The 12,063-nt window shown below is 43.1% G+C and overlaps 1 protein-coding gene across 1 annotated transcript in view; it reads left to right on the forward strand.

Annotated features, from left to right (window-relative positions):
• Positions 1–5,607: 5,607 nt before the first annotated feature.
• LOC112112032 (cAMP-regulated phosphoprotein 21) overlaps positions 5,608–12,063 on the forward strand; it is a 265,123-nt gene continuing 258,667 nt past the window's right edge. The window contains exon 1 of the mRNA XM_026663466.2: positions 5,608–5,735. The gene's annotated coding sequence lies outside the window, so the exon portion shown is untranslated. The remainder of the gene's footprint in view (positions 5,736–12,063) is intronic.

Consider the following 12,063-nt stretch of genomic DNA (forward strand, 5'->3'; position numbering starts at 1 on the left):
AGATGGATCCTAAGTGGTGCCCAAATACACAAATAGCAATCTGGCACACAGCAGGAGAGGGATTTTGAATTTGTCAGCTAGTCGGCAACAGTTAGATTCTTTTGAATCAGAGAGTAGAAGTTCCCAGAGTCCCCAATGCTTGAAATGGAATTGGTGATGCCGTATTGATTGGAAAAGCAAAAATGTTGGCGCATACAATCACTACTTCTTCCAATCTGGCTACTGAATGATAACTTTAAAACAAAGTTAATCTGCTGTTACAGTTTCCACGCCTAGTGTCTCCCTTCTCTCCTTCCCCCAAATTTTGGGTCACTATAATCAATTTAGTCCCTTTCTGTACACATGAGATTTTACTTCCTCATGCTTCTGTGTGAATGGTTCCATTAATTGTTAGAAAAACGTTATTATTTATCTCTAGTGACTAGAGGTCTCAATCAGGAATTAGGGCCTTATTGTGCTGTAAACGTATAAGACAACTGTTTCTGCAGCAAAAGTCTAGCATATGAACATGCTGTGCATAGCCCAAGGTGAATCAATTGAGATAAAACTCCACTCACCTCACCCAACACTTTACTCAAGGCCAAAACTCAACTTGTCTGAGTATCAATTTTTAATTATTATTTGATATGGCCTTCTTTCTCTGGGACTGGGGACAAAAATGCTGCAACACAGCAGTATGAGAGAAACTGCCCTTGGGAATCAAGAAGTTTGGGTTTTATTCCAGGCTCTGACACTGGCTTGTTATGCCACTGTGTCAGTTGCTCAGTGTACCTCCATTTTCCCATCTGTAGAGTGGGTGAAGTGGCATACTCTGCTACTTCACAGGTTTGGGGTGAGGCTTTAATTTGTTTTTACTGGATTGATTGATCGATTTGAGATCCTCCAGTGGAAGGTTTTTGTAATAGGGTGACTGGGTTCTTTTCTTAACAGGCTGTGTTGAAACCCTGGGGAGATGCTAATTGATTCATGCTCTTGCTAAAGTCACTGTACCACGGGAAGGGACATGAATATGGCACTCAGAGCAGAGTCATCTTGGGGCTAAGCAGTTCTAAGGGAGGTATTTTAAGAGCCACCAAAGATCTTGATTATTAGGTAGATTACATCATAGAGAGACCACAGAAAAGTGGGTAAATGTAAAAGAAACAATCAGATATGTGTGAGAGTTCAATGGTGGGGTATAAGCTCTTGTGGGAAGTAAACCCAGCCACGTACAAAGGAACAGGCCCAACACCAGTTTCCTTACAGAGTTTGGGCAGCTTGCTTCACGTTGCAATTAGACTCATAGACTTTAAGGTCAGAAGGGACCATTATGGTCATCTAGTCTGACCTCCCGCATGATGCAGGCCACATAAGCTGACCCACCCACTTTCCCTTAACTCAGCTGTTGAAGTCTCCAGATCGTGATTTAAAGACTTCAAGTCGCAGAGAATCCTCCAGCTTGTGACCCCTGCCCTATGCTGCGGAGGAAGGCAAAAAACCTCCAGGGCCTCTGCCAATCTACCCTGGAGGAAAATTCCTTCCCGACCCCAAATATGGCGATCAGTAGAACCCCGAGCATATAGGCAAGATTCTCCAGCCGGATCCTCATGTTACCAGCGATGGCACGTTATTGCCTAATTGACTAAAATCACGTTATCCCCTCAAACCATTCCCTCCATAAACTTATCTAGCCTAATCTTGAAGCCAGACAGGTCTTTTGCCCCCACCGTTTCCCTCAGAAGGCTGTTCCAAAATTTCACCCCTCTGATGGTTAGAAACCTTCGTCTAATTTCAAGCCTAAACTTCCCCACGGCCAGTTTATATCCATTTGTTCTCATGTCCACTTTAGTACTGAGCTGGAATAATTCCTCTCCCTCCCTGGTATTTATCCCTTTGATATATTTAAAGAGAGCAATCATATCTCCCCTCAGCCTTCTTTTGGTTAGGCTAAACAAACCGAGCTCCTCAAGTCTCCTTTCATACGACAGGTTTTCCATTCCTCGGATCATCCTAGTGGCCCTTCTCTGTACCCATTCCAGTTTGAGTTCATCCTTTTTAAACATAGGAGACCAGATACTGATTATACTAAGGGCTTGTCAACACCACGCAGCTTTTAGCGACAAGGCTGTGTCGACACAGCCTTGTCGCTAAAAGTCAGCGTGTGTAAACGCTCTTTGTCAGTACTTTGTCGGCACTTTTGCTGACAAAATACTTTCAACCTCGTGAGCGGTGTTAGCTTTGTCGGCAGGAGAGCGCTCCTGCCAACAAAGCCACATTTACACTGCCACTTGCATTGGCAAAACTTTTGTCTTTTACGGGGGGCTTTTTTAAGTACCCGTGAAAGACAAAAGTTTTGTCGACAACTTCGCAGTATAGACATACCCTAGCTGTGTTAGGGTTCATCGGTTGCTGCCGTACGGTGGCATTAAAGGGTCACATCCATTACTACAGAAATTGTTAGCTTGGTTCTGTGTCGAAGTACAACAGATGGTGGTGAACTGAGATAGAGAAATGAAATGAACGGTCATTGGATCTCCTTATTTATTATTAGCTCTCTGAGTACATGACTTTGTACATTAAATCCCTGCCCTAAAGTTTACCATCTAAAGGCATATGGTGTACATTACAAGTAGCCCTATTGTACTAGCTGATGTATCAAATGGGCCCAAACCAGAATATTGGATCATTTCTGTACCTGAACTTTGCAGTTAGAGCTCATCTCTATTTGATGTAGGGCTCCTTGTGATATGAAGTCTAACTAAGGATCTAGCCAGAGCTCTCCAAAAAATGTGCTTTGCACTCTGTGCCCAAGCTGCAAATATCCTTCATTAAATTGATTTACAGATACAGTTCTCCTAAAGAGCACTGTGACTTTGCTCTCCATGTAGCTGTTAGTTCACTTGACATGAGACTGAGTACAGTAAATGGAAAATTAAGGAAACAACACTTTCCTGCAATGGCCCAGTGATACCCAGGAGCTTTTCAAAACAACCTGTTTAGCTATTTTAAAGTCTTCTGAGGTCTACCTAAAGATGTGTACTGGGTTCAGCTAATATTGAGTTCTCAAAATACAGAATGACAGCACAGGGCAGCTGTACTTGAAAATGTGTGGATAGTGCAGATCCACTTGCTTCAAGCTGGCAAAAAAAGGCCATGGTCAATAGGGAAAGTGAGAGGACCACCTCCCCCTACCTACTTGCTGCTATCACAAGACAAGAGAACTTGGGCTATGAATATGAATCAAGTTCTTTCTTCCCAGAGATAAAGGAACTTATTCACCAGAAGCAAAGGGAATATAGGGACTTGTTTGTACCAAATGCTTTATCTGTCTCTGCAGGGCCCAATTCTTCACTCCCCTCCCAGCCTCCTAGTTCCTTCAACCAGTCAAGCCTCACTTCCTATTAATACAGTCTCCCTCATCTCTTGCTCTGACTTCCAGTCCCATCCATTGACTCTCCCCTATCAACTGGCTGTAATCCCACTTCACACTTGCAACCTCAGAATCATTTTGGCCGCCTTCCAATTCTCCCCTTCCACTTCAGCACCTCCCTTTCCTTCCTCTCATGTCAGACTGCAAGTACCTCAACTCCTGCCCAGATGCCTGGTCCCCCCATTTTAGCATCCCCCACTGTTCACCACCACCAGTCAGATGTGGCTGAAACTGTACATTTTGTGGCAGAGCTATTCAGCTAACCTCCCATCTTCCATAGGGTGGAGGGAGTAGTGTGCAGTGGGTTTTCTCTCCTCAGGTTTGGGTGGCTTTCTGCTTCTCCAGGTATGTCATTATTGCAATGGAAGCCCAGGGTTTCAACCTAACCCTCCTTCCGTCTAGACACAAATCACAGTAACCCAGGGGTCAGACCCAGGCTCCCTGGACCACATGGAAGTGGAAAGTCCGAGCCTGAATCAAGCTGGAACCCAGGGTTCTAGCCCTATTGTCTTGCAGTGTAGACACCGCCCCACTAGACTTATGCTCTGAGAGTCCACCAAAACTAGCCCACAGTTCCACGGCCTGACTTTCTTTGTCTTCTGGACAGTCAAGTTTGGTGGACAGTCAGGTTTTCCGTACACTGCACCATGAAAAAAGGGCTAGAGCAGCCACATTTTGGGAGGGTGCTAGGAAGTCTGGGATATGGGTGGTTAGGCTCAGCCCAGCATAATTCAGTGTCGATGCTGGAGCCCCAAGTTGGGACCCAGGGTTTAATAGTTCCTAACCAGGGGATTACAAATGAATGTAGATACTCAAGACCTAGGTTAATAAACCCAGGGTCTGCTTACTCAAGTTCTACTAACCCTAGGTTTACATTACAGTGTAGACAAACCTTCTATGTCTAGGTCTACACACACATTCCCTTTGCAGGTGATCATTTGTCCTTTTTAATTCTTATACACCTCCTCAGATACTCTTAAAATGGTTATTTATTTCAATTTATGACCTTTTTCTAAAAATGCACCATCTGGTGAGTGTCTTTGACATGGTTTAAAATAACAAAACAAAGCCAGCAGCAACACTGCAGATTCCAGACGCAATGCAAGCAACTAGGCAATGCTTAAAGTGGTCTGAAAAAAAGTGTGTGTGGAGGGGTCTCTCATACTGGTGTAGCATCAGCTTTGATACGACACAGCTCCATTTTTACGTTTTTTCCCCCTGGGTCTGTGACCTCTTGTGGACTCTCCTCCGCCCCCTGCCAAACACACACACACACTTTCAGTGCCTGTCCATAGGAAAGATTTTCCCCGCCTAAAATCTGTTCTTCCATAAACATTTGCCCCCATCAGGCTCCGCCTTCTTCAGATGCCCAGGCAAAAATATGGGCCATGCAGCCTCTTCTTCTCATTTTTAAACATGATTGTTTGTAAAAGGAAATTGGTGCATCAAAAGAGCTCTACATTTAGAACTGTGGAAAGGTTACCTTAAACTGATCAAAGTCAGAAACTGAGCTGGAGTTCAAGTTGCTTATTCAGGCTGCCCTCTGGTGCCTATTGGTACAGCAGCACAGGTGTGACTTACCCTCCAAGAATACCAAGAGAACAGACGAAATCCAAAGTTTCAAAATTCACTTAATCCCCCCTCCCTCCCCTTCCCGCCTGTGGATGGCTGTTATTTTAAGCAGGACATTGACACGCTGTGTTAGCATTGTGAGATGAGTGGGGTTTTTGCTTTGTTTTGTTTTTACAAGTGACTTTTTATAAATGGCAACTTATTTTATCCTCTTGCCATGTGGAGCAGTGCTGTACTTCACAGTGACTCTCATGTTGCTCTTCCTATTGTTGAAGGAGCCGGTATCGTGAGAGCTGTGGGTACTATGTATCATTAACTTTTTGAGGGGGAGTTCAAGCAAAAGTGTGTTTAATTAAAAAAGCAAAAACAGGTCACCTTATTTTCAATGAATCATTTTATTCATCCATTTCCCCCATTACATTTTACTCCGACCAGCAATTTCATTGGTTAATATTAGCTGAACAGCTGACTGTCAAAAGTTTATGGCTGACAACAGGTGCTAGATCAACACAGCGCTTGGAATCCGGCATGGCCTGATGTCGCCTCTTTGGCACAGGGCTTGCTATTATATCAGGAAGGCCTAGCAACTTTGCTGTGATGTCCCATCCGCACATGCCTGTCTCGGCTGCCCAAGGGACATGTAGAGCAGTGGTGAGAGCTGAGAGACAGTGAGCGGGAAAAGGAGAGCAGTGACTTGCAAGAATCAGAAATCAGTGAGACTCCTTAATGGAACTATTGCTGCTTTGTGGAAAGGGTAAGGGGAAGACTTTAATGGAGCTCTGAGTTTGCTGTTTTATGGAGCTACTCTTAGAGGAGTGAGCGGCAGGAAAAATATCAAATGTCAGTGGTGCAGAAATGTAGCAGATATGGATTCCTCTTTACTAGTGTATCCGCGGTGGCTTGTTCTGTAAATTACAGTACAGCAAAACAGAGTACTATGTATTTGCATTAATTTTAATCAGTGTTGTCTAATTTTAGAATGCTCCAGTGCAGAGTCACTTTTTATTCCAATGGCGATTAAATAGAGATGACTTGTTTAATAATAACCATGGGAAATATATAAAAACAAATCAAACATGCTGACTGCACTGAGGTGGGGGAGAAGCAATGTTGCTCTGCTTGAAAGTATGTGTCTGCTCGGTGGTAACATCGTAAAGTATTCTGCCTTTTTCATGTGACAATGATTCTTGAACAACTTGATAGCCTCTGCTGATAAATCTACAAAATGCCTAGTTAGAATAAAGGCTGGAGAGAAGAGAGGGAGCTGGAAGACCCGTCATACTTTACAATATCATTTATAATTTTTTGTCATGCAGTGTTTATCAAACAGCTAGTTACCAATTCTGAGAGCCGAGGATATTCATCAAGCAGATCAGAAGAAATTGTTATGCCACAGTATGCATGTTGGTTGAATAAAATTGTATGTGCACACCATCTGTACGTGTGCATAAACTTATAGAGGTAGCAAATCTACTGACTGGGTTTAGCAGGCTCTTTTTGCAGTATGTGATAGGATTGCTGTTTGCAGTTTGTTGTTTGAAGTCGGCTGCACGTGTTACTTCTAAACTAGAAAAAAGAAGCCTGAATAGCCAGTGAAAAATGGTGCAGTATTTGCTTCTTTGAATAATACCTTACAAAAGATGGAAAGAAAATCAGGCCTTGCCTTTTTCCTAGAGAATTGGGGCCTGGAATCAATGGGAGTCTTTCCATATACATCACTGGGATTTGGATCAGGCACTTTGATGATTTTCACCTAAGGAAGCAGCTTGAGGAAAAGAATTTGGGCCAAATAAGTGCAATGCAAAGCAGACATGAAATGTCATGTGAGACTGAAGTCAAATGCTCCTGAGTGCATAATCCAGCTTTTGTGTGTGTGTTTTTGGTAATATTTGAATTTATTATTCATGAAAGTGAGGTACTAACTTGAACTAAACATGTCACAGGTAGGCTGTTTAAGCTTTCCCCAGCAGCTCTGCCAACTGTCTACAGTTGGCATTACAGATACTTAGATACATGTTTACTTCAAAAATTATTAACCTGTGCAACTGTGAGGTCTCATTGTTGCCTTCATCCTTCCTCCGTCTTCCCCTGCTGTTACGTGTCAGACTCGGTTGTTGCATAGAATCATAGAAATGTAGGGCTATAAGGGACCTCAAGAAGTCATCCAGTCCAGTCCCCTGCACTGAGGCAGGACCAAGTAAACCTAGACCATCTCTCACAGGTGTTTGTCTCACCTGTTCTTAAGAACCTCCAATGATGGGGATTCCACAACCTCCCTTCGAAGCCTATTCTGGAGCTTAAATACCTGTATAGTTAAAAAGTTTTTCGTAATATATAACAAACATCTACCTTGCTGCAAATTAAGCCCATTACTTCTTGTCTTACTTTCAGTAGACATGGGGAACAATTGTTCTCCAGTCCTCTTCTATAACAGCCCTTAACGTATTTGAAGACTATCAGGTCCCCCCTCAGACTTCTTGTCTCAAGAATAAATATGCCAGTTTTTTTAACTTTTCCTCATAGGTCAAGTTTCCTAAACCTTTTATTGCATTTGTCGCTCTCCTCTGGACTCTCCGCAATTTGTGCACATCTTTCCTAAAGTGTGCTACTCAGAACTGGACACGGAACTTCAGCTGAGGTCTCCCCCGTGCCAAGTAGAGTGGGACAGCTATGGCCCATGTCTTACATACAACACTAGTTAATACACCCCAGAATTGTATTAGCCTTTTTCACAACCGCATCACATTGTTTGTTCATATTCAATTTGTGATTCACTATAAGCCTCAGACCCTTTTCCGCAGTACCATCACCTTGCCTTACGACATCATGCTTTAAATCAGACTGCAAGCTGTTTGCAGTAGGGACCATGTCGTCTTGTGTGTTTGTACAGCACTTAGCATGCTGGGGGCCCCTGACTGGGGTCACTTTGTGTTACTGGAATACTAACTACTACCCCTACAGCCTCTCCTGTGCCAATACTACACTTGCAACATAAAGGAGGATTGGTGATATGGACACAATGGAGACTATGATAAGTTCATCCTGGCTCAAGTTCTCAGTCAGACTTTACTCTGGTTCCTTGTGTACGTCCCACCACCCTGTCAACCTCGGTTCAATTCCCCTGCTTTCATATGAGGGGCAGAGATTCTACCTGTCCCCCACAACTGTTGGGATGGAATACAGGCAGGCACTTAGCACTTTCAGAGTTAATTGTTTAGCAGTCAATAATGTAATCACTGCGAACTACACCTTTAGGATGGCATTTTCATAAATGAACAGCAGTGGTTTAACTCTACTCCCATTGAAATCAGTGGGAGCCAATGACTTCAATGGGAGCAGAGTTGAGCCAATGCCAGGGGCGGCTCTATGTATTTTGCCACCCCAAGCACGGCAGTCAGGTGGCTTTCGGCGGCATGCCTGCGGGAGGTCCTCCGGTCCCGCGCCTTCTGTGTACCCGCTGCTGAATTACCGCCGAAACCGCGGGCCCGGCGGACCTCCCGCAGGCATGCCGCTGAAGGCAGCCTGACTGCAGCCCTCATGGCAACCGGCAGGCCGCCCCCCGCGGCTTGCCGCCCCAGGCACGCGCTTGGTGCGCTGGTGCCTGGAGCCGCCCCTGGCCAATGCTGAGTGCGTCTGAAAATCCCACCCATCATCACTAAGAGGGAAATTTTCAAATGCACACATGGAATTTGGTGCTCAGCTCCCCCTCAAAGTCATGTGCGATTTAGGGCTTGTCTTCACATATAGCACTACAGCGGCAGAGCTGTGCCTCTCTGGCACTTTAGTGAAGACGCTCCTATGCTGACAGGAGAGCTTCTCCTGTCAGCAGAGTTAATCCACCTCCCTGAGAGGCGGTAGCTATGTCAACACGAGAAGCTCTCCCATTGACATAGCACTGTCTACGCGGGGGTTAGGTCAGTATAACTACATCGCTTAGGGGTGTGGATTTTTCACATCCCTGAGTTACGTAGCTACACCAATATAGGTCTGTCGTTTAGACCTGGTCTTAGAAAATCTCACTGTAAGTGACTTATGGAGATCAAGTCAATTTGGATAAAGACTGTTAGCAATTTTTGTTATGTCGCTTTTTAAAACTCAGTGACTTAGCTGTTGTAAATTGAGTTAGTAACAATACATTTAATCTCTGATTACTAGACTTCATTTTCACTACACCAGTTCAGGATTTGGGACAATGGCTTTACAAAGTATCTTATGCTCAAGTGTACAGCGCAAACTATACATGTGTTGCTTTGGGGGTTTAGAAGTATATCGTGTGCTAAGAAAACAAATAAGTGGAGAACTCATGAGACAATGTAGTAAAGAGATTAAAAAGTGCTAATTTTTGTGTAACTGTTATGTGAAATTTTCCAGAGTTATGAAATTTTCAGATGAAAAATCTTCTCACCTACTTTGCACACAGAAATTTTCAAGCCAATTGAGTACTTAGATCAAAAGTTAGACGACGTGTCAAAATAAATTTTAAAATTGACCTCTCAAACTGGCACAACTATGGAGTCACTGCTGTGTTTTCATAATTTTATTTTTTATTAAAATTATGTATCAATTTCATAGAAAGTTGACCTTATGGTTTTCTAGGATATTGTATTACATTACATAGTACATTACACTCATAACTTACCCTGCCATCATATTCTAATAATTTCCTGCGTATTTAGCTTGTAATAATGTTACAACACTTTGTAAGAACACTTTGCTAATGTAAACACAGAGTTATTTTAATTTGGTGATAAGGAAAGAGAAGAATGTACCCCAGTGTGAACAATGTAAATCTCCAAGTAATGGGTCCACTGATAAACATTGTAGGACGTAGTCTGAGAAGATAAAGCCCAAGGAGGTCTATGAGGAGAAAAACTATTGTGATCATCTGCTATAGAAATATAGGAGCTAAAGAGCTAACTCTGTGTGTGCGTGCGTGCGTGCGTGTGTGTGTGTGTGTGTGTGTGTGTGTGTGTAAAATTACTAAAACAGACCTGTATTTCCAAAAATCAATCCTACTATTATAACAGGGACAGAGTTAAACTAGTCAAATGATGGGGGGTTCAGGAGGTAACCAAACGAACAAGCAAACTACATCCTCCCCAGTCATACACAGATCATTGAATGTGTAATGCATTTATTATACTCATTGTAATAGAATATGTGAATGTCTATAAAGGGAAAGAGTTTCTGTGTAATTTTGGATATGTGATGTACCCTGCATTCACCCCCTGTGTTTAAGTCTAATCAACTCAGTGTAGCATTGCTGTATGCCAAATAAAAATATCTGAATAATGAAATCTGGAATCAAACTGAGTTCTTGAAAAGACAAGGTAAAAAAGGTCTCTGGGGAAATACCAATATGTTTTTAATAGAACACCTCGTTTCCTCTCTGCAACAGGAATTCCATGGACAGTTCTGCCCTCTTCCACTGCCAGGAGACAGATCAGAGCAAGGGAAATGTTGGGAGAGGAAACTCAGCATAGAGTCTCTATCTGATGTCACTTGTCCAGAGCAGAGACATTTTTCTGGGTGGGTTTTTTCATAGATCTAATTCTGTACTGTGACGAACTGGGACTGTTCTTAATGTGGTCTTTGAATGCTGAGTGGGAAGTGTGGCTAGGATGGTCTGCATTATGGGATGGGAGACTGGCCATGAGGGAGAATACCTGAGCATGAAACATGAGAACCCAGGAAGGGGTTAGAGGCCAGGTGACACCTTTGCCCAGGAAACTGAACAAAGGCTGGGGAGAGAGTTTCAGAGCTGGCTGGTGGAATGGCTGGGAGGCGGACAGACTCTGACCTCCCAAGGGGGCTGTGGTGCCCTGGGACCCCAAGATGCACCTAATTGGGGGGGGTCTTGTTGTCTGTGCCTGCAAGACCTATCTTGGACTGTGTTCCTGTCATCTAAATAAACCTTCTGCTTTACTGGCTGGCTGAGAGTCATGGTGAATTGCAGGAAGCCGGGGGTGCAGGGCCTTGTGTCCCCGCACACTCCGTGACATGTGCATTACCAGTTGTGGGAAGAGACATTGATGGTGGGAAAGTGACATGATGGAGAGCAGCTCAAATCCAGACATGAGGGTCCTTGCTAGCAGTTTCCAGTGTAGCGGAAAGACCTAAAGTGGGAGGCTAGGTGACGACCAGTGATGGATGACTGCAGAGAAAAAATGATATTACAGTTTGTCTGACACAGTAGACAGTGTTTGGATAGAAGTGAAGGGGAATAAATATAGTCATATTGCCACAGATCCTCTAGGCAGCATGGCATTTAAAATACTTCTTGATCTGCCTTCTTTAAGAGAAGGCAGTAGAGAGGCAGGAACTTTTGTTTGTAATAACAATGCACTGATAAAGTTGTGTTTGCTGCATATAGTCTATATCAGGGGTCGGCAGCCTTTCAGAAGTGGTGTGCCAAGTCTTCATTTATTCACTCTAATTTAAGGTTTCTCGTGCCAGTAATACATTTTAACATTTTTAGAAGGTCTCTCTCTATAAGTCTATAATATATAACTAAACTATTGTTGTATGTAAAGTAAATAAGGTTTTAAAAATGTTTAAGAAGCTTCATTTACAATTAAAATGCAGAGCCCCCCGGACCGGTGGCCAGGACCCAGGCACTGTGAGTGCCATTGAAAATCAGCTCGCGTGCCGCCTTCGGCACGTGTGCCATAGGTTGCCTACCCCGGTCTGTATAATCCAAGACCTAGTCTGTACCTGCACCAAGTATTAGAGCACAGTCATCATAGGGTTGCAAAACAGTTTCTGTTGTTGTTGTTATTGGTATTACAGTATTGCTTAGACTAGAGCATGGGTCTCCATTGTATTATACCTGTAGTTCATTACATTCACTATTACTGGGCAAGTAATTTTTTAATATTAGTTGAATAGATGCATCATGAAATTCATCAAATATAGTATTTGAAAATCTAGTCATTTTATCATTTCTATTTTATAACTTGGCAAATGTGTATTGTTTAATTCTTGAAAAATATTCAGAATAACCCGGGATACATTTGTTGACTATTTTTTAATATAGCTCCTAAGGCCTGATCCACAATCCATTGAAATCAATGGAAGAATGT

The sequence above is a fragment of the Terrapene carolina genome, unplaced genomic scaffold (genome assembly GCF_002925995.2).
Source record: "Terrapene carolina triunguis isolate 2854851 unplaced genomic scaffold, T_m_triunguis-2.0 Scaffold33715, whole genome shotgun sequence".
Lineage (NCBI taxonomy): Eukaryota > Metazoa > Chordata > Testudines > Emydidae > Terrapene > Terrapene triunguis.